General features: G+C 46.9%; 55 pseudogenes; all 55 read right to left on the minus strand.

Annotated features, from left to right (window-relative positions):
* Positions 1-134: 134 nt before the first annotated feature.
* On the minus strand, positions 135-253 carry LOC140315316 (5S ribosomal RNA; annotated as a pseudogene).
* Positions 254-522: 269 nt separating this feature from the next.
* Positions 523-641, minus strand: LOC140292575 (5S ribosomal RNA; annotated as a pseudogene).
* A 269-nt stretch (positions 642-910) lies between these two features.
* Positions 911-1,029, minus strand: LOC140296355 (5S ribosomal RNA; annotated as a pseudogene).
* Positions 1,030-1,298: 269 nt separating this feature from the next.
* On the minus strand, positions 1,299-1,417 carry LOC140287754 (5S ribosomal RNA; annotated as a pseudogene).
* Positions 1,418-1,686: 269 nt separating this feature from the next.
* Positions 1,687-1,805, minus strand: LOC140315327 (5S ribosomal RNA; annotated as a pseudogene).
* A 269-nt stretch (positions 1,806-2,074) lies between these two features.
* Positions 2,075-2,193, minus strand: LOC140304055 (5S ribosomal RNA; annotated as a pseudogene).
* Positions 2,194-2,462: 269 nt separating this feature from the next.
* On the minus strand, positions 2,463-2,581 carry LOC140292576 (5S ribosomal RNA; annotated as a pseudogene).
* Positions 2,582-2,850: 269 nt separating this feature from the next.
* Positions 2,851-2,969, minus strand: LOC140296356 (5S ribosomal RNA; annotated as a pseudogene).
* Positions 2,970-3,238: 269 nt separating this feature from the next.
* On the minus strand, positions 3,239-3,357 carry LOC140299807 (5S ribosomal RNA; annotated as a pseudogene).
* A 269-nt stretch (positions 3,358-3,626) lies between these two features.
* Positions 3,627-3,745, minus strand: LOC140292577 (5S ribosomal RNA; annotated as a pseudogene).
* A 269-nt stretch (positions 3,746-4,014) lies between these two features.
* Positions 4,015-4,133, minus strand: LOC140287765 (5S ribosomal RNA; annotated as a pseudogene).
* A 269-nt stretch (positions 4,134-4,402) lies between these two features.
* On the minus strand, positions 4,403-4,521 carry LOC140315338 (5S ribosomal RNA; annotated as a pseudogene).
* Positions 4,522-4,790: 269 nt separating this feature from the next.
* LOC140292578 (5S ribosomal RNA) lies at positions 4,791-4,909 on the minus strand (annotated as a pseudogene).
* A 272-nt stretch (positions 4,910-5,181) lies between these two features.
* LOC140300859 (5S ribosomal RNA) lies at positions 5,182-5,300 on the minus strand (annotated as a pseudogene).
* Positions 5,301-5,569: 269 nt separating this feature from the next.
* LOC140295505 (5S ribosomal RNA) lies at positions 5,570-5,688 on the minus strand (annotated as a pseudogene).
* Positions 5,689-5,957: 269 nt separating this feature from the next.
* LOC140294927 (5S ribosomal RNA) lies at positions 5,958-6,076 on the minus strand (annotated as a pseudogene).
* Positions 6,077-6,345: 269 nt separating this feature from the next.
* LOC140318325 (5S ribosomal RNA) lies at positions 6,346-6,464 on the minus strand (annotated as a pseudogene).
* A 269-nt stretch (positions 6,465-6,733) lies between these two features.
* LOC140288911 (5S ribosomal RNA) lies at positions 6,734-6,852 on the minus strand (annotated as a pseudogene).
* A 647-nt stretch (positions 6,853-7,499) lies between these two features.
* Positions 7,500-7,618, minus strand: LOC140288912 (5S ribosomal RNA; annotated as a pseudogene).
* A 647-nt stretch (positions 7,619-8,265) lies between these two features.
* Positions 8,266-8,384, minus strand: LOC140294678 (5S ribosomal RNA; annotated as a pseudogene).
* A 269-nt stretch (positions 8,385-8,653) lies between these two features.
* LOC140271032 (5S ribosomal RNA) lies at positions 8,654-8,777 on the minus strand (annotated as a pseudogene).
* Positions 8,778-9,046: 269 nt separating this feature from the next.
* LOC140287072 (5S ribosomal RNA) lies at positions 9,047-9,164 on the minus strand (annotated as a pseudogene).
* Positions 9,165-9,433: 269 nt separating this feature from the next.
* LOC140293438 (5S ribosomal RNA) lies at positions 9,434-9,551 on the minus strand (annotated as a pseudogene).
* Positions 9,552-9,820: 269 nt separating this feature from the next.
* LOC140297290 (5S ribosomal RNA) lies at positions 9,821-9,939 on the minus strand (annotated as a pseudogene).
* Positions 9,940-10,208: 269 nt separating this feature from the next.
* On the minus strand, positions 10,209-10,327 carry LOC140273219 (5S ribosomal RNA; annotated as a pseudogene).
* A 269-nt stretch (positions 10,328-10,596) lies between these two features.
* On the minus strand, positions 10,597-10,715 carry LOC140290534 (5S ribosomal RNA; annotated as a pseudogene).
* A 269-nt stretch (positions 10,716-10,984) lies between these two features.
* LOC140275577 (5S ribosomal RNA) lies at positions 10,985-11,103 on the minus strand (annotated as a pseudogene).
* Positions 11,104-11,372: 269 nt separating this feature from the next.
* LOC140306079 (5S ribosomal RNA) lies at positions 11,373-11,491 on the minus strand (annotated as a pseudogene).
* A 269-nt stretch (positions 11,492-11,760) lies between these two features.
* LOC140268995 (5S ribosomal RNA) lies at positions 11,761-11,879 on the minus strand (annotated as a pseudogene).
* Positions 11,880-12,148: 269 nt separating this feature from the next.
* Positions 12,149-12,267, minus strand: LOC140291239 (5S ribosomal RNA; annotated as a pseudogene).
* Positions 12,268-12,536: 269 nt separating this feature from the next.
* Positions 12,537-12,655, minus strand: LOC140279285 (5S ribosomal RNA; annotated as a pseudogene).
* A 272-nt stretch (positions 12,656-12,927) lies between these two features.
* Positions 12,928-13,045, minus strand: LOC140296992 (5S ribosomal RNA; annotated as a pseudogene).
* A 269-nt stretch (positions 13,046-13,314) lies between these two features.
* LOC140319404 (5S ribosomal RNA) lies at positions 13,315-13,433 on the minus strand (annotated as a pseudogene).
* A 269-nt stretch (positions 13,434-13,702) lies between these two features.
* On the minus strand, positions 13,703-13,821 carry LOC140288552 (5S ribosomal RNA; annotated as a pseudogene).
* A 269-nt stretch (positions 13,822-14,090) lies between these two features.
* LOC140299642 (5S ribosomal RNA) lies at positions 14,091-14,209 on the minus strand (annotated as a pseudogene).
* Positions 14,210-14,478: 269 nt separating this feature from the next.
* On the minus strand, positions 14,479-14,597 carry LOC140300490 (5S ribosomal RNA; annotated as a pseudogene).
* A 269-nt stretch (positions 14,598-14,866) lies between these two features.
* Positions 14,867-14,985, minus strand: LOC140278913 (5S ribosomal RNA; annotated as a pseudogene).
* Positions 14,986-15,254: 269 nt separating this feature from the next.
* On the minus strand, positions 15,255-15,373 carry LOC140278922 (5S ribosomal RNA; annotated as a pseudogene).
* Positions 15,374-15,642: 269 nt separating this feature from the next.
* On the minus strand, positions 15,643-15,761 carry LOC140289112 (5S ribosomal RNA; annotated as a pseudogene).
* Positions 15,762-16,030: 269 nt separating this feature from the next.
* LOC140283210 (5S ribosomal RNA) lies at positions 16,031-16,149 on the minus strand (annotated as a pseudogene).
* A 269-nt stretch (positions 16,150-16,418) lies between these two features.
* Positions 16,419-16,537, minus strand: LOC140300164 (5S ribosomal RNA; annotated as a pseudogene).
* A 269-nt stretch (positions 16,538-16,806) lies between these two features.
* On the minus strand, positions 16,807-16,925 carry LOC140289113 (5S ribosomal RNA; annotated as a pseudogene).
* Positions 16,926-17,194: 269 nt separating this feature from the next.
* LOC140293965 (5S ribosomal RNA) lies at positions 17,195-17,313 on the minus strand (annotated as a pseudogene).
* Positions 17,314-17,582: 269 nt separating this feature from the next.
* On the minus strand, positions 17,583-17,701 carry LOC140300165 (5S ribosomal RNA; annotated as a pseudogene).
* A 269-nt stretch (positions 17,702-17,970) lies between these two features.
* LOC140296431 (5S ribosomal RNA) lies at positions 17,971-18,089 on the minus strand (annotated as a pseudogene).
* A 269-nt stretch (positions 18,090-18,358) lies between these two features.
* On the minus strand, positions 18,359-18,477 carry LOC140293885 (5S ribosomal RNA; annotated as a pseudogene).
* A 656-nt stretch (positions 18,478-19,133) lies between these two features.
* LOC140291152 (5S ribosomal RNA) lies at positions 19,134-19,252 on the minus strand (annotated as a pseudogene).
* A 269-nt stretch (positions 19,253-19,521) lies between these two features.
* On the minus strand, positions 19,522-19,640 carry LOC140315349 (5S ribosomal RNA; annotated as a pseudogene).
* Positions 19,641-19,909: 269 nt separating this feature from the next.
* Positions 19,910-20,028, minus strand: LOC140292579 (5S ribosomal RNA; annotated as a pseudogene).
* A 657-nt stretch (positions 20,029-20,685) lies between these two features.
* On the minus strand, positions 20,686-20,804 carry LOC140287776 (5S ribosomal RNA; annotated as a pseudogene).
* A 269-nt stretch (positions 20,805-21,073) lies between these two features.
* LOC140315371 (5S ribosomal RNA) lies at positions 21,074-21,192 on the minus strand (annotated as a pseudogene).
* Positions 21,193-21,461: 269 nt separating this feature from the next.
* On the minus strand, positions 21,462-21,580 carry LOC140304062 (5S ribosomal RNA; annotated as a pseudogene).
* A 269-nt stretch (positions 21,581-21,849) lies between these two features.
* Positions 21,850-21,968, minus strand: LOC140292580 (5S ribosomal RNA; annotated as a pseudogene).
* Positions 21,969-22,240: 272 nt separating this feature from the next.
* LOC140299883 (5S ribosomal RNA) lies at positions 22,241-22,359 on the minus strand (annotated as a pseudogene).
* A 269-nt stretch (positions 22,360-22,628) lies between these two features.
* On the minus strand, positions 22,629-22,747 carry LOC140295506 (5S ribosomal RNA; annotated as a pseudogene).
* Positions 22,748-22,956: the final 209 nt, after the last annotated feature.

Below are 22,956 nucleotides of genomic sequence, written 5' to 3' on the forward strand. Positions count from 1 at the left end.
GAAACTGAGACTCTCAGATCACTTCGTGTCTTCCAACAAAGCAGCAGCAGCTGAAGATGGCCAACTTCCTCGTGTGTCACAGGGTGATCAGACGTTGCAACAAAAGACATGCAGGTTGTAGAGAGAAGAGAAAACGCTTACAGCACCTGGTATTCCCAAGCAGTCTCCCATTAAAGTACTAACCAGGCCCAACCCTCCTTGGCTACCGAGATCAGACGAGGTCGGGCATGTTCAGGGTGGTGTGGCCGTAAGCAACAATGTCTGTGACAAATGTGCATTATATAGGTACTGGAATCATACGGTTCCTCTATGTAACCAGATAATTGCCGAGAAAGGCTGACTTGTAGTGGGCACATCTTCTTCCCTCATGTGATCATTCTCTGCAGCTGAAACTGAGACTCTCAGATCACTTCGTGTCTGCCAACAAAGCAGCAGAAGCTGAAGATGACCAACTTCCTCATGTGTCACAGGGTGATCAGACGTTGCAACAAAAGACATGCAGGTGGTTGAGAGAAGAGAAAAAGCTTACAGCACCTGGTGTTCCCAAGCTGTCTCCCATCCAAGTACTAACCAGGTACAACCCTGTTTGGCGTCCGAGATCAGACGAGGTCGGGCTTATTCAGGGTGGTGTGGCCGTAAGCAACAATGTCTCTGACAAATGTGCATTATATAGGTACTGGAATCATACGGTTCCTCTATGCAACCAGATAATTGCCGAGAAAGGCTGATGTGTAGCGGGCAAATCATCTTCTCTGATGTGATCATTCTTTGCAACTGAAACTGAGACTCTCAGATCACTTTGTGTCAGCCAACAAAGCAGCAGCAGCTGAAGATGACCAACTTCCTCATGTGTCACAGGGTGATCAGACGTTGCAACAAAAGACATGCAGGTGGTAGAGAGAAGAGAAAAAGCTTACAGCACCTGGTATTCCCAGAATGTCTACCATCCAAGTACTAACCAGGCCCAAACCTCCTTGGCTTCTGAGATCAGATGAGGTTGGGCATATTCAGGGTGGTGTGGCCGTAAGCAACCATAACTGTGACAAATGTGCATTATATAGGTACTGGAATCATACGGTTCCTCTATGCAACCAGATAATTGCCGAGAAAGGCTGATGTGTAGCGGGCAAATCATCTTCTCTGATGTGATCATTCTCTGCAACTGAAACTGAGACTCTCAGATCACTTTGTGTCAGCCAACAAAGCAGCAGCAGCTGAAGATGACCAACTTCCTCATGTGTCACAGGGTGATCAGACGTTGCAACAAAAGACATGCAGGTGGTCGAGAGAAGAGAAAAAGCTTACAGCACCTGGTATTCCCAAGAGGTCTTCCATCCAAGTACTAAGGAGGCTCAACCCTGCTTGGCTTCCGAGATCAGACGAGGTCGGGCATGTTCAGGGTGGTGTGGCCGTAAGCAACAATGTGTCTGACAAATGTGCATTATATAACTACAGGAATCATACGGTTCCTCTATGTAACCAGATAATTGCTGAGAAAGGCTGATGTGTAGTCGGCACATCTTCTTCCCTGACGTCATTATTCTCTTCAGTTGAAACTGAGACTCTCAGATCACTTCGTGTCTTCCAAAAAAGCAGCAGCAGCTGAAGATGGCCAACTTCCTCGTGTGTCACAGGGTGATCAGACGTTGCAACAAAAGACATGCAGGTTGTAGAGAGAAGAGAAAACGCTTACAGCACCTGGTATTCCCAAGCAGTCTCCCATTAAAGTACTAACCAGGCCCAACCCTCCTTGGCTACCGAGATCAGACGAGGTCGGGCATGTTCAGGGTGGTGTGGCCGTAAGCAACAATGTCTGTGACAAATGTGCATTATATAGGTACTGGAATCATACGGTTCCTCTATGTAACCAGATAATTGCCGAGAAAGGCTGACTTGTAGTGGGCAAATCTTCTTCCCTCATGTGATTATTCTCTGCAGCTGAAACTGAGACTCTCAGATCACTTCGTGTCTACCAACAAAGCAGCAGCAGCTGAAGATGACCAACTTCCTCATGTGTCACAGGGTGATCAGACGTTGCAACAAAAGACATGCAGGTGGTAGAGAGAAGAGAAAAAGCTTACAGCACCTGGTGTTCCCAAGAGGTCTCCCATCCAAGTACTAACCAGGTACAACCCTGTTTGGCGTCCGAGATCAGACGAGGTCGGGCATGTTCAGGGTGGTGTGGCCGTAAGCAACAATGTCTCTGACAAATGTGCATTATATAGGTACTGGAATCATACGGTTCCTCTATGTAACCAGATAATTGCCGAGAAAAGCTGATAAGTAGTGGGCACATCTTCTTCCCTGACGTGATTATTCTCTCGAGCTGAAACTGAGACTCTCAGATCACTTTGTGTCTGCCAACAAAGCAGCAGCAGCTGAAGATGACCAACTTCCTCATGTGTCACAGGGTGATCAGACGTTGCAACAAAAGACATGCAGGTGGTAGAGAGAAGAGAAAAAGCTTACAGCACCTGGTGTTCCCAAGCTGTCTCCCATCCAAGTACTAACCAGGTACAACCCTGTTTGGCGTCCGAGATCAGACGAGGTCGGGCTTATTCAGGGTGGTGTGGCCGTAAGCAACAATGTCTCTGACAAATGTGCATTATATAGGTACTGGAATCATACGGTTCCTCTATGCAACCAGATAATTGCCGAGAAAGGCTGATGTGTAGCGGGCAAATCATCTTCTCTGATGTGATCATTCTCTGCAACTGAAACTGAGACTCTCAGATCACTTTGTGTCAGCCAACAAAGCAGCAGCAGCTGAAGATGACCAACTTCCTCATGTGTCACAGGGTGATCAGACGTTGCAACAAAAGACATGCAGGTGGTAGAGAGAAGAGAAAAAGCTTACAGCACCTGGTATTCCCAGAATGTCTACCATCCAAGTACTAACCAGGCCCAAACCTCCTTGGCTTCTGAGATCAGATGAGGTTGGGCATATTCAGGGTGGTGTGGCCGTAAGCAACCATAACTGTGACAAATGTGCATTATATAGGTACTGGAATCATACGGTTCCTCTATGCAACCAGATAATTGCCGAGAAAGGCTGATGTGTAGCGGGCAAATCATCTTCTCTGATGTGATCATTCTCTGCAACTGAAACTGAGACTCTCAGATCACTTTGTGTCAGCCAACAAAGCAGCAGCAGCTGAAGATGACCAACTTCCTCATGTGTCACAGGGTGATCAGACGTTGCAACAAAAGACATGCAGGTGGTCGAGAGAAGAGAAAAAGCTTACAGCACCTGGTATTCCCAAGAGGTCTCCCATCCAAGTACTAACCAGGTACAACCCTGTTTGGCGTCCGAGATCAGACGAGGTCGGGCATGTTCAGGGTGGTGTGGCCGTAAGCAACAATGTCTCTGACAAATGTGCATTATATAGGTACTGGAATCATACGGTTCCTCTATGTAACCAGATAATTGCCGAGAAAAGCTGATAAGTAGTGGGCACATCTTCTTCCCTGACGTGATTATTCTCTCGAGCTGAAACTGAGACTCTCAGATCACTTTGTGTCTGCCAACAAAGCAGCAGCAGCTGAAGATGACCAACTTCCTCATGTGTCACAGGGTGATCAGACGTTGCAACAAAAGACATGCAGGTGGTAGAGAGAAGAGAAAAAGCTTACAGCACCTGGTGTTCCCAAGCTGTCTCCCATCCAAGTACTAACCAGGTACAACCCTGTTTGGCGTCCGAGATCAGACGAGGTCGGGCTTATTCAGGGTGGTGTGGCCGTAAGCAACAATGTCTCTGACAAATGTGCATTATATAGGTACTGGAATCATACGGTTCCTCTATGCAACCAGATAATTGCCGAGAAAGGCTGATGTGTAGCGGGCAAATCATCTTCTCTGATGTGATCATTCTCTGCAACTGAAACTGAGACTCTCAGATCACTTTGTGTCAGCCAACAAAGCAGCAGCAGCTGAAGATGACCAACTTCCTCATGTGTCACAGGGTGATCAGACGTTGCAACAAAAGACATGCAGGTGGTCGAGAGAAGAGAAAAAGCTTACAGCACCTGGTATTCCCAAGAGGTCTTCCATCCAAGTACTAAGGAGGCTCAACCCTGCTTGGCTTCCGAGATCAGACGAGGTCGGGCATGTTCAGGGTGGTGTGGCCGTAAGCAACAATGTGTCTGACAAATGTGCATTATATAACTACAGGAATCATACGGTTCCTCTATGTAACCAGATAATTGCTGAGAAAGGCTGATGTGTAGTCGGCACATCTTCTTCCCTGACGTCATTATTCTCTTCAGTTGAAACTGAGACTCTCAGATCACTTCGTGTCTTCCAACAAAGCAGCAGCAGCTGAAGATGGCCAACTTCCTCGTGTGTCACAGGGTGATCAGACGTTGCAACAAAAGACATGCAGGTTGTAGAGAGAAGAGAAAACGCTTACAGCACCTGGTATTCCCAAGCAGTCTCCCATTAAAGTACTAACCAGGCCCAACCCTCCTTGGCTACCGAGATCAGACGAGGTCGGGCATGTTCAGGGTGGTGTGGCCGTAAGCAACAATGTCTGTGACAAATGTGCATTATATAGGTACTGGAATCATACGGTTCCTCTATGTAACCAGATAATTGCCGAGAAAGGCTGACTTGTAGTGGGCAAATCTTCTTCCCTCATGTGATTATTCTCTGCAGCTGAAACTGAGACTCTCAGATCACTTCGTGTCTACCAACAAAGCAGCAGCAGCTGAAGATGACCAACTTCCTCATGTGTCACAGGGTGATCAGACGTTGCAACAAAAGACATGCAGGTGGTAGAGAGAAGAGAAAAAGCTTACAGCACCTGGTGTTCCCAAGCTGTCTCCCATCCAAGTACTAACCAGGTACAACCCTGTTTGGCGTCCGAGATCAGACGAGGTCGGGCTTATTCAGGGTGGTGTGGCCGTAAGCAACAATGTCTCTGACAAATGTGCATTATATAGGTACTGGAATCATACGGTTCCTCTATGCAACCAGATAATTGCTGAGAAAGGCTGATGTGTAGCGCGCAAATCATCTTCTCTGATGTGATCATTCTCTGCAACTGAAACTGAGACTCTCAGATCACTTTGTGTCTGCCAACAAAGCAGCAGCAGTAACTGAAGATGACCAACTTCCTCATGTGTCACAGGGTGATCAGACGTTGCAACAAAAGACATGCAGGTGGTAGAGAGAAGAGAAGAAGCTTACAGCACCTCGTATTCCCAAGCGGTCTCCCATCCAAGTACTAACCAGCCCCAACCCTGCTTGGCTTCCGAGATCAGACGAGGTCGGGCATATTCAGGGTGGTGTGGCCGTAAGCGACAATTTCTGTGACAAATGTGCATTATATAGGTAATGGAGTCATACGGTTCCTCTATGTAACCAGATAATTGCCGAGAAAGGCTGATGTGTAGTGGGCACATCTTGTTCCCTGACGTGATAATTCTCTCCAGCTGAAAATGAGACTCTCAGATCACTTTGTGTCTGCCAACAAAGCAGCAGAAGCTGAAGATGACCAACTTCCTCATGTGTCACAGGGTGATCAGACGTTGCAACAAAAGACATGCAGGTGGTAGAGAGAAGAGAAAAAGCTTACAGCACCTGGTATTCCAAAGCAGTCTCCCATCTAAGTACTAACCAGGCCCAACCGTGCTTGGCTTCCGTGATCGGACAAGGTCGGATATGTTGAGGGTGGTGTGGCCGTAAGCAACAAAGTCTGTGACAAATGTGCATTATATTGGTACTGGAATCATACAGTTCCTCTATGTAACCAGATAATTGCCGAGAAAGGCTGATGTGTAGTGGGCATATCTTCTTCCCTGATGTGATTATTCTCTCCAGCTGAAACTGAGACTCTCAGATCACTTCGTGTCTGCCAACAAAGCAGCAGCAGCTGAAGATGACCAACTTCTTCACGTGTCACAGGGTGATCAGACGTTGCAACAAAAGACATGCAGGTGGTAGAGAGAAGAGAAAAAGCTTACAGCACCTGGTATTCCCAAGCTGTCTCCCATCCAAGTACTAAGCAGGCTCAACCCTGCTTGGCTTCCGAGATCAGACAAGGTCGGGCATGTTCAGGGTAGTGTGGCCGTAAGAAACAATGTGTCTGACAAATGTGCATTATATAAGTACAGGAATCATACGGTTCCTCTATGTAACCAGATAATTGCTGAGAAAGGCTGATGTGTAGTGGGCACATCTTCTTCCCTGACGTGATTATTCTCTTCAGCTGAAACTGAGACTCTCAGATCACTTCGTGTCTTCCAACAAAGCAGCAGCAGCTGAAGATGGCCAACTTTCTCATGTGTCACAGGGTGATCAGACGTTGCAACAAAAGACATGCAGGTTGTAGAGAGAAGAGAAAATGCTTACAGCACCTGGTATTCCCAAGCAGTCTCCCATTAAAGTACTAACCAGGCCCAACCCTCCTTGGCTTCCGAGATCAGACGAGGTCGGGCTTATTCAGGGTGGTATGGCCGTAAGGAACAATTTCTGTGACAAATGTGCATTATATAGGTACTGGAATCATACAATTCCTCTATGTAACCAGATAATTGCAGAGAAAGGCTGACTTGTTATGGGCACATCTTCTTCCCTGATGTGATTATTCTCTGCAGCTGAAACTGAGACTCTCAGATCACTTCGTGTCTGCCAACAAAGCAGCAGCAGCTGAAGATGACCAACTTCCTCATGTGTCACAGGGGGATCAGACGTTGCAACAAAAGACATGCAGGTGGTCGAGAGAAGACAAAAAGCTTACAGCTCCTGGTATTCCCAAGCGGTCTCCCATTTAAGTACTAACCAGGCCCAACCCTCCTTGGCTTCCGAGATAAGACGAGGTCGGGCATGTTCAGGGTGGTGTGGCCGTAAGCAACAATGTCTGTGACAAATGTGCATTATATAGGTACTGGAATCATACGGTTCCTCTATGTAACCAGATAATTGCAGAGAAAAGCTGACTTGTAGTGGGCACATCTTCTTCCCTGACGTGATTATTCTCTGCAGCTGAAACTGAGACTCTCAGATCACTTCGTGTCTGCCAACAAAGCAGCAGCAGCTGAAGATGACCAACTTCCTCATGTGTCACAGGGTGATCAGACGTTGCAACAAAAGACATGCAGGTGGTAGAGAGAAGAGAAAAAGCTTAAAGCACCTGGTATTCCCAGGCAGTCTACCTTCCAAGTACTAACCAGGCCCAAACCTGCTTGGCTTCCGAGATCGTGCTTATTCAGGGTGGTGTGGCTGTAAGCAACAATATATGTGACAAATGTGCCTTATATAAGTACTGGAATCATACACTTCCTCTATGTAACCAGATAATTGCCGAGAAAGGCTGACTTGTAGTGGGCACATCTTCTTCCCTGATGTGATTATTCTCTGCAGCTGAAACTGAGACTCTCAGATCACTTCGTGTCTGCCAACAAAGCAGCAGCAGCTGAAGATGACCAACTTCCTCATGTGTCACAGGGGGATCAGACGTTGCAACAAAAGACATGCAGGTGGTCGAGAGAAGACAAAAAGCTTACAGCTCCTGGTATTCCCAAGCGGTCTCCCATTTAAGTACTAACCAGGCCCAACCCTCCTTGGCTTCCGAGATAAGACGAGGTCGGGCATGTTCAGGGTGGTGTGGCCGTAAGCAACAATGTCTGTGACAAATGTGCATTATATAGGTACTGGAATCATACGGTTCCTCTATGTAACCAGATAATTGCAGAGAAAAGCTGACTTGTAGTGGGCACATCTTCTTCCCTGACGTGATTATTCTCTGCAGCTGAAACTGAGACTCTCAGATCACTTCGTGTCTGCCAACAAAGCAGCAGCAGCTGAAGATGACCAACTTCCTCATGTGTCACAGGGTGATCAGACGTTGCAACAAAAGACATGCAGGTGGTAGAGAGAAGAGAAAAAGCTTAAAGCACCTGGTATTCCCAGGCAGTCTACCTTCCAAGTACTAACCAGGCCCAAACCTGCTTGGCTTCCGAGATCGTGCTTATTCAGGGTGGTGTGGCTGTAAGCAACAATATATGTGACAAATGTGCCTTATATAAGTACTGGAATCATACACTTCCTCTATGTAACCAGATAATTGCCGAGAAAGGCTGACTTGTAGTGGGCACATCTTCTTCCCTGATGTGATTATTCTCTGCAGCTGAAACTGAGACTCTCAGATCACTTTGTGTCTGCCAACAAAGCAGCAGCAGCTGAAGATGACCAACTTCCTCATGTGTCACAGGGTGATCAGACGTTGCAACAAAAGACATGCAGGTGGTAGAGAGAAGAGAAAAAGCTTACAGCACCTGGTATTCCAAAGCAGTCTCCCATGTAAGTACTAACCAGGCCCATCCGTGCTTGGCTTCCGAGATCGGACAAGGTCGGATATGTTGAGGGTGGTGTGGCCGTAAGCAACAAAGTCTGTGACAAATGTGCATTATATTGGTACTGGAATCATACAGTTCCTCTATGTAACCAGATAATTGCCGAGAAAGGCTGATGTGTAGTGGGCATATCTTCTTCCCTGATGTGATTATTCTCTCCAGCTGAAACTGAGACTCTCAGATCACTTTGTGTCTGCCAACAAAGCAGCAGCAGCTGAAGATGACCAACTTCCTCATGTGTCACAGGGTGATCAGACGTTGCAACAAAAGACATGCAGGTGGTAGAGAGAAGAGAAAAAGCTTACAGCACCTGGTATTCCCAAGCAGTCTCCCACCCAAGTACTAACCAGGCACAACCCCGCTTGGCTTCCGAGATCGGACGAGGTCGGGCATATTATATTCAGGGTGGTGTGGCCGTAAGCGACAATCTCTGTGACAAATGTGCATTATATAGGTACTGGAATCATACGGTTCCTCTATGTAACCAGATAATTGCAGAGAAAGGCTTATGTGTAGTGGGCACATCTTCTTCCCTGACGTGATTATTCTCTGCAGCTGAAACTGAGACTCTCAGATCACTTCGTGTCTGCCAACAAAGCAGCAGAAGCTGAAGATGACCAACTTCCTCATGTGTCACAGGGTGATCAGACGTTGCAACAAAAGACATTCAGGTGGTCCAGAGAAGAGATAAAGCTTACAGCACCTGGTATTCCCAAGTGGTCTCCCACCCAAGTACTAACCAGGCCAACCGTGCTTGGCTTCCGAGATCAGACGAGGTCAGGCATGTTCAGGGTGGTGTTGCCGTAAGCGACAATGTCTGTGACAAATGTGCATTATATAGGTACTGGAATCATACGGTTCCTCTATGTAACCAGATAATTGCCGAGAAAGGCTTATGTGTAGTGGGCACATCTTCTTCCCTGACGTGATTATTCTCTGCAGCTGAAACTGAGACTCTCAGATCACTTCGTGTCTGCAAACAAAGCAGCAGAAGCTGAAGATGACCAACTTCCTCATGTGTCACAGGGTGATCAGACGTTGCAACAAAAGACATTCAGGTGGTCCAGAGAAGAGATAAAGCTTACAGCACCTGGTATTCCCAAGCAGTCTCCCACCCAAGTACTAACCAGGCCAACCGTGCTTGGCTTCCGAGATCAGACGAGGTCAGGCATATTGAGGGTGGTGTGGCCGTAAGCAACAATGTCTGTGACAAATGTGCATTATATAGGTACTGGAATCATACAGTTCCTCTATGTAACCAGATAATTGCCGAGAAAGGCTGATGTGTAGGGGGCACATCTTCTTCCCTGACGTTATTATTCTCTTCAGTTGAAAATGAGACTCTCAGATCACTTCGTGTCTGCCAACAAAGCAGCAGAAGCTGAAGATGACAAACTTCCTCATGTGTCACAGGGTGATCAGATGTTGCAACAAAAGACATGCAGGTGGTAGAGAGAAGATAAAAAGCTTACAGCACCTGGTATTCCCAAGCAGTCTCCCATTGAAGTACGAACCAGGCCCAACCCTGCTTGGCTTCCAGGATAAGACAAGGTGGGGCTTATTCAGGGTGGTGTGGCCGTAAGCAACAATGTTTGTTACAAATGTGAATTATATAGGTACTGGAATCATACACTTCCTCTATGAAACCAGATAATTGCCGAGAAAGGCTGATGTGTAGTGGGCATATCATCTTCTCTGATGTGATCATTCTCTTCAGCTGAAACTGAGACTCTCAGATCACTTCGTGTCTGCCAACAAAGCAGCAGCAGCTGAAGATGACCAACTTCCTCATGTGTCACAGGGTGATCAGACGTTGCAACAAAACACATGCAGGTGGTAGAGAGAAGAGAAAAAGCTTACAGCACCTGGTATTCCCAAGCGGTCTCCCACCCAAGTACTAACCAGGCCCAACAATGCTTGGCTTCCGAGATCAGACGAGGTCAGGCAAATTCAGGGTGGTGTGGCCGTAAGTAACAATGTCTGTGACAAATGTGCATTATATAAGTACAGGAATCATACGGTTCCTCTATGTAACCAGATAATTGATGAGAAAGGCTGATGTGTAGTGGGCACATCTTCTTCCCTGACGTGATTATTCTCTTCAGCTGAAACTGAGATTCTCAGTTCACTTCGTGTCTTCCAACAAAGCAGCAGCAGCTGAAGATGACCAACTTCTTCACGTGTCACAGGGTGATCAGACGTTGCAACAAAAGACATGCAGGTGGTAGAGAGAAGAGAAAAAGCTTACAGCACCTGGTATTCCCAAGCTGTCTCCCATCCAAGTACTAACCAGGTACAACCCTGCTTGGCGTCCGAGATCAGACGAGGTCGGGCTTATTCAGGGTGGTGTGGCCGTAAGCAACAATGTCTCTGACAAATGTGCATTATATAGGTACTTGAATCATGCGGTTCCTCTATGCAACCAGATAATTGCCGAGAAAGGCTGATGTGTAGCGGGCAAATCATCTTCTCTGATGTGATCATTCTCTGCAACTGAAACTGAGACTCTCAGATCACTTCGTGTCTGCCAACAAAGCAGCAGCAGCTGAAGATGGCCAACTTCCTCATGTGTCACAGGGTGATCAGACGTTGCAACAAAAGACATGCAGGTGGTAGAGAGAAGAGAAAACGCTTACAGCACCTGGTATTCCCAAGCAGTCTCCCATTAAAGTACTAACCAGGCCCAACCCTCCTTGGCTTCCGAGATCAGACGAGGTCGGGCATATTCAGGGTGGTGTGGCCGTAAGGAACAATTTCTGTGACAAATGTGCATTATATAGGTACTGGAATCATACAATTCCTCTATGTAACCAGATAATTGCAGAGAAAGGCTGACTTGTTATGGGCACATCTTCTTCCCTGATGTGATTATTCTCTGCAGCTGAAACTGAGACTCTCAGATCACTTCGTGTCTGCCAACAAAGCAGCAGCAGCTGAAGATGACCAACTTCCTCATGTGTCACAGGGTGATCAGACGTTGCAACAAAAGACATGCAGGTGGTCGAGAGAAGACAAAAAGCTTACAGCTCCTGGTATTCCCAAGCGGTCTCCCATTTAAGTACTAACCAGGCCCAACCCTCCTTGGCTACCGAGATCAGACGAGGTCGGGCATGTTCAGGGTGGTGTGGCCGTAAGCAACAATGTCTGTGACAAATGTGCATTATATAGGTACTGGAATCATACGGTTCCTCTATGTAACCAGATAATTGCCGAGAAAGGCTGACTTGTAGTGGACAAATCTTCATCCCTCATGTGATCATTCTCTGCAGCTGAAACTGAGACTCTCAGATCACTTCGTGTCTGCCAACAAAGCAGCAGCAGCTGAAGATGACCACCTTCCTCATGTGTCACAGGGTGATCAGACGTTGCAACAAAAGACATGCAGGTGGTCGAGAGAAGAGAAAAAGCTTACAGCACCTGGTATTCCCAAGAGGTCTTCCATCCAAGTACTAACCACGCCCAACCCTCCTTGGCTTCCGAGATCAGACAAGGTCGGGTATGTTCAGGGTGGTGTGGCCGTAAGCAACAATGTCTCTGACAAATGTGCATTATATAGGTACTGGAATCATACGGTTCCTCTATGCAACCAGATCATTTCCGAGAAAGGCTGATGTGTAGTGGGCACATCTTCTGCCCTGACGTGATTATTCTCTGCAGCTGAAACTGAGACTCTCAGATCACTTTGTGTCTGCCAACACAGCAGCAGCAGCTGAAGATGACCAACTTCCTCATGTGTCACAGGGTGATCAGACGTTGCAACAAAAGACATGCAGGTGGTAGAGAGAAGAGAATCAGCTTACAGCACCTGGTATTCCCAGATATTCTACCATCCAAGTACTAACCAGGCCCAAACCTGCTTGGCTTCCGAGATCAGACGTGGTCAGGCATATTCAGGGTGGTGTGGCCGTAAGCAACCATAACTGTGACAAATGTGCATTATATAGGTACTGGAATCATACAGTTCCTCTATGTAACCAGATAATTGCCGAGAAAAGCTGATAAGTAGTGGGCACATCTTCTTCCCTGACGTGATTATTCTCTCGAGCTGAAACTGAGACTCTCAGATCACTTTGTGTCTGCCAACAAAGCAGCAGAAGCTGAAGATGACCAACTTCCTCATGTGTCACAGGGTGATCAGACGTTGCAACAAAAGACATGCAGGTGGTACAGAGAAGAGAAAAAGCTTACAGCACCTCGTATTCCGAAGTGGTCTCCCATCCAAATACTAACGAGGCCCAACCCTGCTTTTCTTCCAAGATCAGACGAGGTCAGGTATATTCAGGGTGGTGCGGCCGTAAGCAACAATATCGGTGACAAATGTGCATTATATAGGTACTGGAATCATACACTTCCTCTGTGTAACCAGATAATTGCCGAAAAAGGCTGACTTGTAGTGGGCACATCATCTTCCTCCTTGATGTGATTATTCTCTTCAGCTGAAACTGAGACTCTCAGATCACCTCGTGTCTATCAACAAAGCAGCAGCAGCTGAAGATGACCAACTTCTTCACGTGTCACAGGGTGATCAGACGTTGCAACAAAAGACATGCAGGTGGTAGAGAGAAGAGAAAAAGCTTACAGCACCTGGTATTCCCAAGCTGTCTCCCATCCAAGTACTAACCAGGTACAACCTTCTTGGTGTCCGAGATCAGACGAGGTCGGGCTTATTCAAGGTGGTGTGGCCGTAAGCAACAATGTCTCTGACAAATGTGCATTATATAGGTATTGGAATCATACGGTTCCTCTATGCAACCAGATAATTGCCGAGAAAGGCTGATGTGTAGCGGGCAAATCATCTTCTCTGATGTGATCATTCTCTGCAACCGAAACTGAGACTCTCAGATCACTTTGTGTCAGCCAACAAAGCAGCAGCAGCTGAAGATGACCAACTTCCTCATGTGTCACAGGGTGATCAGACGTTGCAACAAAAGACATGCAGGTTGTAGAGAGAAGAGAAAACGCTTACAGCACCTGGTATTCCCAAGCAGTCTCCCATCCAAGTACTAGGCAGGTTCAACCCTGCTTGGCTTCCGAGATCAGACGAGGTCGGGTATGTTCAGGGTGGTGTGGCCGTAAGCAACAATGTGTCTGACAAAAGTGCATTATATAAGTACAGGAATCATACGGTTCCTCTATGTAACCAGATAATTGCTGAGAAAGGCTGATGTGTAGTGGGCACATCTTCTTCCCTGACGTGATTATTCTCTTCAGTTGAAACTGAGACTCTCAGATCACTTCGTGTCTTCCAACAAAGCAGCAGCAGCTGAAGATGGCCAACTTCCTCATGTGTCACAGGGTGATCAGACGTTGCAAGAAAAGACATGCAGGTTGTAGAGAGAAGAGAAAACGCTTACAGCACCTGGTATTCCCAAGCAGTCTCCCATTAAAGTACTAACCAGGCCCAACCCTCCTTGGCTTCCGAGATCAGACGAGGTCGGGCTTATTCAGGGTGGTGTGGCCGTAAGGAACAATTTCTGTGACAAATGTGCATTATATAGGTACTGGAATCATACAATTCCTCTATGTAACCAGATAATTGCAGAGAAAGGCTGACTTGTTATGGGCACATCTTCTTCCCTGATGTGATCATTCTCTGCAGCTGAAACTGAGACTCTCAGATCACTTCGTGTCTGCCAACAAAGCAGCAGCAGCTGAAGATGACCAACTTCCTCATGTGTCACAGGGTGATCAGACGTTGCAACAAAAGACATGCAGGTGGTCGAGAGAAGACAAAAAGCTTACAGCTCCTGGTATTCCCAAGTGGTCTCCCATCCAAGTACTAACCAGGCCCAACCCTCCTTGGCTACCGAGATCAGACGAGGTCGGGCATGTTCAGGGTGGTGTGGCCGTAAGCAACAATGTCTGTGACAAATGTGCATTATATAGGTACTGGAATCATACGGTTCCTCTATGTAACCAGATAATTGCCGAGAAAGGCTGACTTGTAGTGGGTTCATCTTCTTCCCTCATGTGATCATTCTCTGCAGCTGAAACTGAGACTCTCAGATCACTTCGTGTCTGCCAACAAAGCAGCAGAAGCTGAAGATGACCACCTTCCTCATGTGTCACAGGGTGATCAGACGTTGCAACAAAAGACATGCAGGTGGTCGAGAGAAAAGAAAAAGCTTACAGCACCTGGTATTCCCAAGAGGTCTTCCATCCAAGTACTAACCACGCCCAACCCTCCTTGGCTTCCGAGATCAGACGAGGTCGGGTATGTTCAGGGTGGTGTGGCCGTAAGCAACAATGTCTCTGACAAATGTGCATTATATAGGTACTGGAATCATACGGTTCCTCTATGCAACCAGATCATTTCCGAGAAAGGCTGATGTGTAGTGGGCACATCTTCTTCCCTGACGTGATTATTCTCTGCAGCTGAAACTGAGACTCTCAGATCACTTTGTGTCTGCCAACAAAGCAGCAGCAGCTGAAGATGACCAACTTCCTCATGTGTCACAGGGTGATCAGACGTTGCAACAAAAGACATGGAGGTGGTAGAGAGAAGAGAATCAGCTTACAGCACCTGGTATTCCCAGATAGTCCACCATCCAAGTACTAACCAGGCCCAACCCTGCTTTTCTTCCAAGATCAGACGAGGTCAGGCATATTCAGGGTGGTGCGGCCGTAAGCAACAATAGCTGTGACAAATGTGCATTATATAGGTACTGGAATCATACACTTCTTCTATGTAACCAGATAATTGCAGAGAAAGGCTGACTTGTAGTGGGCACATCTTCTTCCCTGACGTGATTATTCTCTGTAGCTGAAACTGAGACTCTCAGATCACTTTGTGTCTGCCAACAAAGCAGCAGCAGCTGAAGATGACCAACTTCCTCATGTGTCACAGGGTGATCAGACGTTGCAACAAAAGACATGCAGGTGGTAGAGAGAAGAGAAGAAGCTTACAGCACCTGGTATTCCCAGATAGTCCACCATCCAAGTACTAACCAGGCCCAACCCTGCTTTTCTTCCAAGATCAGACGAGGTCAGGCATATTCAGGGTGGTGCGGCCGTAAGCAACAATAGCTGTGACAAATGTGCATTATATAGGTACTGGAATCATACACTTCTTCTATGTAACCAGATAATTGCAGAGAAAGGCTGACTTGTAGTGGGCACATCTTCTTCCCTGACGTGATTATTCTCTGTAGCTGAAACTGAGACTCTCAGATCACTTTGTGTCTGCCAACAAAGCAGCAGCAGCTGAAGATGACCAACTTCCTCATGTGTCACAGGGTGATCAGACGTTGCAACAAAAGACATGCAGGTGGTAGAGAGAAGAGAAGAAGCTTACAGCACCTGGTATTCCCAAGCAGTCTCCCATCCAAGCACTAAGCAGGCTCAACCCTGCTTGGCTTCCGAGATCATACGAGGTCGGGCATGTTCAGGGTGGTGTGGCCGTAAGCAACAATGTCTCTGACAAATGTGCATTATATAGGTACTGGAAGCATACGGTTCCTCTATGCAACCAGATAATTGCCGAGAAAGGCTGATGTGTAGCGGGCATATAATCTTCTCTGATGTGATCATTCTCTTCAGCTGAAACTGAGACTCTCAGATCACTTCGTGTCTGCCAACAAAGCAGCAGAAGCTGAAGATGACCAACTTCCTCATGTGTCACAGGGTGATCAGACGTTGCAACAAAAGACATGCAGGTGGTAGAGAGAAGAGAAGAAGCTTACATCACCTGGTATTCCGAAGTGGTCTCCCATCCAAGTACTAACCAGGCCCAACCCTGCTTTTCTTCCAAGATCAGACGAGGTCAGGCATATTCAGGGTGGTGCGGCCGTAAGCAACAATAGCTGTGACAAATGTGCATTATATAGGTACTGGAATCATACACTTCTTCTATGTAACCAGATAATTGCAGAGAAAGGCTGACTTGTAGTGGGCACAACTTCTTCCCTGATGTGATTATTCTCTTCAGCTGAAACTGAGACTCTCAGATCACTTCGTGTCTGCCAACAAAGCAGCAGAAGCTGAAGATGACCAACTTCCTCATGTGTAACAGGGTGATCAGACGTTGCAACAAAAGACATGCAGGTGGTATAGAGAAGAGAAAAAGCTTACAGCACCTGGTATTCCCAAGCGGTCTCCCATTCAAGTCCTAACCAGGCCCAACCCTGCTTGGCTTCCGAGATCAGACGAGGTCGGGCTTATTCAGGGTGGTGTGGCCGTAAGCAACAATAGCTGTGACAAATGTGCATTATATAGGTACTGGGATCATACACTTCCTCTGTGTAACCAGATAATTGCCGAAAAAGGCTGACTTGTAGTGGGTTCATCTTCCTCCTTGATGTGATTATTCTCTTCAGCTGAAAATGAGACTCTCAGATCACCTCGTGTCTATCAACAAAGCAGCAGCAGCTGAAGATGACCAACTTCTTCACGTGTCACAGGGTGATCAGACGTTGCAACAAAAGACATGCAGGTGGTAGAGAGAAGAGAAGAAGCTTACAGCACCTGGTATTCCCAAGCAGTCTCCCATCCAAGCACTAAGCAGGCTCAACCCTGCTTGGCTTCCGAGATCATACGAGGTCGGGCATGTTCAGGGTGGTGTGGCCGTAAGCAACAATGTCTCCGACAAATGTGCATTATATAGCTACTGGAAGCATACGGTTCCTCTATGCAACCAGATAATTGCCGAGAAAGGCTGATGTGTAGCGGGCATATAATCTTCTCTGATGTGATCATTCTCTTCAGCTGAAACTGAGACTCTCAGATCACTTCGTGTCTGCCAACAAAGCAGCAGAAGCTGAAGATGACCAACTTCCTCATGTGTCACAGGGTGATCAGACGTTGCAACAAAAGACATGCAGGTGGTAGAGAGAAGAGAAGAAGCTTACATCAACTGGTATTCCGAAGTGGTCTCCCATCCAAGTACTAACCAGGCCCAACCCTGCTTTTCTTCCAAGATCAGACGAGGTCAGGCATATTCAGGGTGGTGCGGCCGTAAGCAACAATAGCTGTGACAAATGTGCATTATATAGGTACTGGAATCATACACTTCTTCTATGTAACCAGATAATTGCAGAGAAAGGCTGACTTGTAGTGGGCACAACTTCTTCCCTGATGTGATTATTCTCTTCAGCTGAAACTGAGACTCTCAGATCACTTCGTGTCTGCCAACAAAGCAGCAGAAGCTGAAGATGACCAACTTCCTCATGTGTAACAGGGTGATCAGACGTTGCAACAAAAGACATGCAGGTGGTATAGAGAAGAGAAAAAGCTTACAGCACCTGGTATTCCCAAGCGGTCTCCCATTCAAGTCCTAACCAGGCCCAACCCTGCTTGGCTTCCGAGATCAGACGAGGTCGGGCTTATTCAGGGTGGTGTGGCCGTAAGCAACAATATCGGTGACAAGTGTGCATTATATAGGTACTGGGATCATACACTTCCTCTGTGTAACCAGATAATTGCCGAAAAAGGCTGACTTGTAGTGGGTTCATCTTCCTCCTTGATGTGATTATTCTCTTCAGCTGAAAATGAGACTCTCAGATCACCTCGTGTCTATCAACAAAGCAGCAGCAGCTGAAGATGACCAACTTCTTCACGTGTCACAGGGTGATCAGACGTTGCAACAAAAGACTTGCAGGTGGTAGAGAGAAGAGAAAAAGCTTACAGCACCTGGTGTTCCCAAGCTGTCTCCCATCCAAGTACTAACCAGTTACAACCCTGTTTGGCGTCCGAGATCAGACGAGGTCGGGCTTATTCAGGGTGGTGTGGCCGTAAGCAACAATGTCTCTGACAAATGTGCATTATATAGGTACTGGAATCATACGGTTCCTCTATGCAACCAGATAATTGCCGAGAAAGGCTGATGTGTAGCGGGCAAATCATCTTCTCTGATGTGATCATTCTCTGCAACTGAAACTGAGACTCTCAGATCACTTTGTGTCAGCCAACAAAGCAGCAGCAGCTGAAGATGACCAACTTCCTCATGTGTCACAGGGTGATCAGACGTTGCAACAAAAGACATGCAGGTGGTAGAGAGAAGAGAAAAAGCTTACAGCACCTGGTATTCCCAGAATGTCTACCACCCAAGTACTAACCAGGCCCAAACCTGCTTGGCTTCTGAGATCAGATGAGGTTGGGCATATTCAGGGTGGTGTGGCCGTAAGCAACCATAACTGTGACAAATGTGCATTATATAGGTACTGGAATCATACAGTTCCTCTGTGTAACCAGATAATTGCCGAAAAAGGCTGACTTGTAGTGGGTTCATCTTCATCCTTGATGTGATTATTCTCTTCAGCTGAAACTGAGACTCTCAGATCACCTCGTGTCTATCAACAAAGCAGCAGCAGCTGAAGATGACCAACTTCTTCACGTGTCACAGGGTGATCAGACGTTGCAACAAAAGACATGCAGGTGGTAGAGAGAAGAGAAAAAGCTTACAGCACCTGGTATTCCCAAGATGTCTCCCATCCAAGTACTAACCAGGTACAACCTTCTTGGTGTCCGAGATCAGGCGAGGTCGGGCTTATTCAGGGTGGTGTGGCCGTAAGCAACAATGTCTCTGACAAATGTGCATTATATAGGTACTGGAATCATACGGTTCCTCTATGCAACCAGATAATTGCCGAGAAAGGCTGATGTGTAGCGGGCAAATCATCTTCTCTGATGTGATCATTCTCTGCAACTGAAACTGAGACTCTCAGATCACTTTGTGTCAGCCAACAAAGCAGCAGCAGCTGAATATGACCAACTTCCTCATGTGTCACAGGGTGATCAGACGTTGCAACAAAAGACATGCAGGTTGTAGAGAGAAGAGAAAACGCTTACAGCACCTGGTATTCCCAAGCAGTCTCCCATCCAAGTACTAAGGAGGCTCAACCCTGCTTGGCTTCCGAGATCAGACGAGGTCGGGCATGTTCAGGGTGGTGTGGCCGTAAGCAACAATGTGTCTGACAAATGTGCATTATATAACTACAGGAATCATACGGTTCCTCTATGTAACCAGATAATTGCTGAGAAAGGCTGATGTGTAGTCGGCACATCTTCTTCCCTGACGTGATTATTCTCTTCAGTTGAAACTGAGACTCTCAGATCACTTCGTGTCTTCCAACAAAGCAGCAGCAGCTGAAGATGGCCAACTTCCTCGTGTGTCACAGGGTGATCAGACGTTGCAACAAAAGACATGCAGGTTGTAGAGAGAAGAGAAAACGCTTACAGCACCTGGTATTCCCAAGCAGTCTCCCATTAAAGTACTAACCAGGCCCAACCCTCCTTGGCTACCGAGATCAGACGAGGTCGGGCATGTTCAGGGTGGTGTGGCCGTAAGCAACAATGTCTGTGACAAATGTGCATTATATAGGTACTGGAATCATACGGTTCCTCTATGTAACCAGATAATTGCCGAGAAAGGCTGACTTGTAGTGGGCACATCTTCTTCCCTCATGTGATCATTCTCTGCAGCTGAAACTGAGACTCTCAGATCACTTCGTGTCTGCCAACAAAGCAGCAGAAGCTGAAGATGACCAACTTCCTCATGTGTCACAGGGTGATCAGACGTTGCAACAAAAGACATGCAGGTGGTTGAGAGAAGAGAAAAAGCTTACAGCACCTGGTGTTCCCAAGCTGTCTCCCATCCAAGTACTAACCAGGTACAACCCTGTTTGGCGTCCGAGATCAGACGAGGTCGGGCTTATTCAGGGTGGTGTGGCCGTAAGCAACAATGTCTCTGACAAATGTGCATTATATAGGTACTGGAATCATACGGTTCCTCTATGCAACCAGATAATTGCCGAGAAAGGCTGATGTGTAGCGGGCAAATCATCTTCTCTGATGTGATCATTCTCTGCAACTGAAACTGAGACTCTCAGATCACTTTGTGTCAGCCAACAAAGCAGCAGCAGCTGAAGATGACCAACTTCCTCATGTGTCACAGGGTGATCAGACGTTGCAACAAAAGACATGCAGGTGGTAGAGAGAAGAGAAAAAGCTTACAGCACCTGGTATTCCCAGAATGTCTACCATCCAAGTACTAACCAGAACCAAACCTCCTTGGCTTCTGAGATCAGATGAGGTTGGGCATATTCAGGGTGGTGTGGCCGTAAGCAACCATAACTGTGACAAATGTGCATTATATAGGTACTGGAATCATACGGTTCCTCTATGCAACCAGATAATTGCCGAGAAAGGCTGATGTGTAGCGGGCAAATCATCTTCTCTGATGTGATCATTCTCTGCAACTGAAACTGAGACTCTCAGATCACTTTGTGTCAGCCAACAAAGCAGCAGCAGCTGAAGATGACCAACTTCCTCATGTGTCACAGGGTGATCAGACGTTGCAACAAAAGACATGCAGGTGGTCGAGAGAAGAGAAAAAGCTTACAGCACCTGGTATTCCCAAGAGGTCTTCCATCCAAGTACTAAGGAGGCTCAACCCTGCTTGGCTTCCGAGATCAGACGAGGTCGGGCATGTTCAGGGTGGTGTGGCCGTAAGCAACAATGTGTCTGACAAATGTGCATTATATAACTACAGGAATCATACGGTTCCTCTATGTAACCAGATAATTGCTGAGAAAGGCTGATGTGTAGTCGGCACATCTTCTTCCCTGACGTCATTATTCTCTTCAGTTGAAACTGAGACTCTCAGATCACTTCGTGTCTTCCAACAAAGCAGCAGCAGCTGAAGATGGCCAACTTCCTCGTGTGTCACAGGGTGATCAGACGTTGCAACAAAAGACATGCAGGTTGTAGAGAGAAGAGAAAACGCTTACAGCACCTGGTATTCCCAAGCAGTCTCCCATTAAAGTACTAACCAGGCCCAACCCTCCTTGGCTACCGAGATCAGACGAGGTCGGGCATGTTCAGGGTGGTGTGGCCGTAAGCAACAATGTCTGTGACAAATGTGCATTATATAGGTACTGGAATCATACGGTTCCTCTATGTAACCAGATAATTGCCGAGAAAGGCTGACTTGTAGTGGGCAAATCTTCTTCCCTCATGTGATTATTCTCTGCAGCTGAAACTGAGACTCTCAGATCACTTCGTGTCTACCAACAAAGCAGCAGCAGCTGAAGATGACCAACTTCCTCATGTGTCACAGGGTGATCAGACGTTGCAACAAAAGACATGCAGGTGGTAGAGAGAAGAGAAAAAGCTTACAGCACCTGGTGTTCCCAAGAGGTCTCCCATCCAAGTACTAACCAGGTACAACCCTGTTTGGCGTCCGAGATCAGACGAGGTCGGGCATGTTCAGGGTGGTGTGGCCGTAAGCAACAATGTCTCTGACAAATGTGCATTATATAGGTACTGGAATCATACGGTTCCTCTATGTAACCAGATAATTGCCGAGAAAAGCTGATAAGTAGTGGGCACATCTTCTTCCCTGACGTGATTATTCTCTCGAGCTGAAACTGAGACTCTCAGATCACTTTGTGTCTGCCAACAAAGCAGCAGCAGCTGAAGATGACCAACTTCCTCATGTGTCACAGGGTGATCAGACGTTGCAACAAAAGACATGCAGGTGGTAGAGAGAAGAGAAAAAGCTTACAGCACCTGGTGTTCCCAAGCTGTCTCCCATCCAAGTACTAACCAGGTACAACCCTGTTTGGCGTCCGAGATCAGACGAGGTCGGGCTTATTCAGGGTGGTGTGGCCGTAAGCAACAATGTCTCTGACAAATGTGCATTATATAGGTACTGGAATCATACGGTTCCTCTATGCAACCAGATAATTGCTGAGAAAGGCTGATGTGTAGCGCGCAAATCATCTTCTCTGATGTGATCATTCTCTGCAACTGAAACTGAGACTCTCAGATCACTTTGTGTCTGCCAACAAAGCAGCAGCAGTAACTGAAGATGACCAACTTCCTCATGTGTCACAGGGTGATCAGACGTTGCAACAAAAGACATGCAGGTGGTAGAGAGAAGAGAAGAAGCTTACAGCACCTTGTATTCCCAAGCGGTCTCCCATCCAAGTACTAACCAGCCCCAACCCTGCTTGGCTTCCGAGATCAGACGAGGTCGGGTATATTCAGGGTGGTGTGGCCGTAAGCGACAATTTCTGTGACAAATGTGCATTATATAGGTAATGGAGTCATACGGTTCCTCTATGTAACCAGATAATTGCCGAGAAAGGCTGATGTGTAGTGGGCACATCTTGTTCCCTGACGTGATAATTCTCTCCAGCTGAAAATGAGACTCTCAGATCACTTTGTGTCTGCCAACAAAGCAGCAGAAGCTGAAGATGACCAACTTCCTCATGTGTCACAGGGTGATCAGACGTTGCAACAAAAGACATGCAGGTGGTAGAGAGAAGAGAAAAAGCTTACAGCACCTGGTATTCCAAAGCAGTCTCCCATCTAAGTACTAACCAGGCCCAACCGTGCTTGGCTTCCGTGATCGGACAAGGTCGGATATGTTGAGGGTGGTGTGGCCGTAAGCAACAAAGTCTGTGACAAATGTGCATTATATTGGTACTGGAATCATACAGTTCCTCTATGTAACCAGATAATTGCCGAGAAAGGCTGATGTGTAGTGGGCATATCTTCTTCCCTGATGTGATTATTCTCTCCAGCTGAAACTGAGACTCTCAGATCACTTCGTGTCTGCCAACAAAGCAGCAGCAGCTGAAGATGACCAATTTCTTCACG

Source organism: Leuresthes tenuis, unplaced genomic scaffold (genome assembly GCF_036924035.1).
Source record: "Leuresthes tenuis unplaced genomic scaffold, fLeuTen1.0.hap1 SCAF_1, whole genome shotgun sequence".
Taxonomy (NCBI): domain Eukaryota; kingdom Metazoa; phylum Chordata; class Actinopteri; order Atheriniformes; family Atherinopsidae; genus Leuresthes; species Leuresthes tenuis.